General features: G+C 49.6%; 1 long non-coding RNA gene across 2 annotated transcripts in view; it reads left to right on the forward strand.

Annotated features, from left to right (window-relative positions):
* Positions 1-240: 240 nt before the first annotated feature.
* The window catches only part of LOC147013362 (uncharacterized), a 56740-nt gene continuing 55113 nt past the window's right edge, over positions 241-1867 (forward strand). For both annotated transcript variants that reach the window (XR_015051295.1, XR_015051296.1), the window contains exon 1: positions 241-696. This is a non-coding gene — a long non-coding RNA (uncharacterized LOC147013362). The remainder of the gene's footprint in view (positions 697-1867) is intronic.

Below are 1867 nucleotides of genomic sequence, written 5' to 3' on the forward strand. Positions count from 1 at the left end.
GAGGGCGAGAGGGCGAGAGGGCGAGAGGGCGAGAGGGCGAGAGAGAGAGAGAGAGAGAGAGAGAGAGAGAGAGAGAGAGAGAGAGAGAGAGAGAGAGAGAGAGAGAGAGAGAGAGAGAGAGAGAGAGAGAGAGAGAGAGAGAGAGAGAAAGAGAAAGAGAGAGAGAGAGAGAGAGAGAGAGAGAGAGAGAGAGAGAGAGAGAGAGAGAGAGAGAGAGAGAGAGAGAGAGAGAGAGAGAGAGAGAGAGAGAGAGAGAGACTGAGAGAGAGACTGAGAGTCCAGTCGAGCTTGCCAAGCTGTCAGACATTTTGATGTGGATGTCCATGTGATATCCCTGACATGCTATGGCAAAAGTTCAAATTCCATTCTGAGCTTTTGTTATTCGTTCGCCTCGACCTTGAATATAATAAGCATTTTTCCACAGGCTATCGTTTTTGTGCAGGACACTACAAGGAAACGAATGGTGAGGTCTCGGGGGTTCTTCCAGCCTCTCCAGCTTGTGCTTCATCGATTTCCCCCGGCGTGTGCTACTGCGTCAGGTGCTCATCGACCCGCTCCCCTGCAATGCAATCGTCTCGAGTTTTGTTTTTCAATTATTCATCCTAAACAGAGCAGCTGCGTACACTTTCTACTCAATTTGGAGAGAGTGCCACGGCCGTCATTATGCTGCGGAGAACTCCTGGCAGCACCTCACAGGTGAGCTGCACCATTGGTTCCATTCCTGCTCCCTCACTCATATCTACTGCTGCCTAGCTCTTTGAGCAGACTTTTTATGATTCAAAAGTGAACACTCAAACAACGTACAACGTACATATACATGTACTGTACTGTAGGGGTGGTGTGTTAATATGGACCATTCCATACAGACCATACTCAATGCAGAGCATCAGTGCTACCAAAGCAGTCTCCTGGGCTATTGGGCACAATCCTGGGCAGGTCGCCACTCCGACACAAGATACTCAAATGGCTCAATTATCCCAGCGAGCTGGTATTCATTTTGCGGACCTCGGAAGGATTACAGTCTGAGTCAACCCCAGCTGGTATTAATTCAACAGCCAAGGAAAATTTGAACGACCCGAGGATCCCAAGCCCACCAACCTGACCATGAATCCAACACCAGGCATAATATGGACCCCCTTTCTGTAAATGCAAATGTAGCCCTTTTTGATGGATTGTGATGCTCACCAATGTCATTAATATGCAAGGTCATACCCTTGATGCACTCAACCTAAAAATTAAACGAGAGCGAAGTCGATGGTATGACATTGCAAATCCTATTTCCCACCGAAAGCAAAGTTGAAACCGACAAAACGTTCCACCAGGGATGATGACCCAATATCAAATTTTGATTTAAATTATTTTACCGTTTTGACCCCCTGTGACCCTGAGTCTCCATCCCCTAGGACATGAACTGGGAGTCAAATCCCCCCCAAAAGTAACATATTTCATGCAAATACCACCTGTTGCTTCGCTGACGGGAATACAAAGAGAGGGAGAGAGAGAGAGAAGGGAGGGGAGGGTGAGCGAGGAGGGGTGAGGGAGAGGTGAGGAGTGGGAAGGGGAGAGTGAGGAGTGGGGAGGGGATGAGGCAGTGGAGGAGATAGGAAGTGGGGAAGAGAGGAATGGGTGGGAGAGGAAGGGAGGGGGTTGGGAGAGGAGAGTGAGGAAGGGGGAGGGGAGGGGCAGAGTGGGGAAGGGGGAGGGGGTGGGGAGAGCAACACCTCACCACATGTCGCTATCCCCTCTGGGAGGGAGAGGGTGCGAGAGAACGAGTTGAGTGAAGAGTGAGAGGAGATGTGGTGGTGGTGGTGGAGGGGGGAATTAGCAAAGAGAATGTTATATTATGCTTTTTGACCACATATAAATG

Source organism: Eptatretus burgeri, chromosome 14 (assembly GCF_056783735.1).
Source record: "Eptatretus burgeri isolate ZD-2024b chromosome 14, Ebu_testis_v1, whole genome shotgun sequence".
NCBI lineage: Eukaryota > Metazoa > Chordata > Myxini > Myxiniformes > Myxinidae > Eptatretus > Eptatretus burgeri.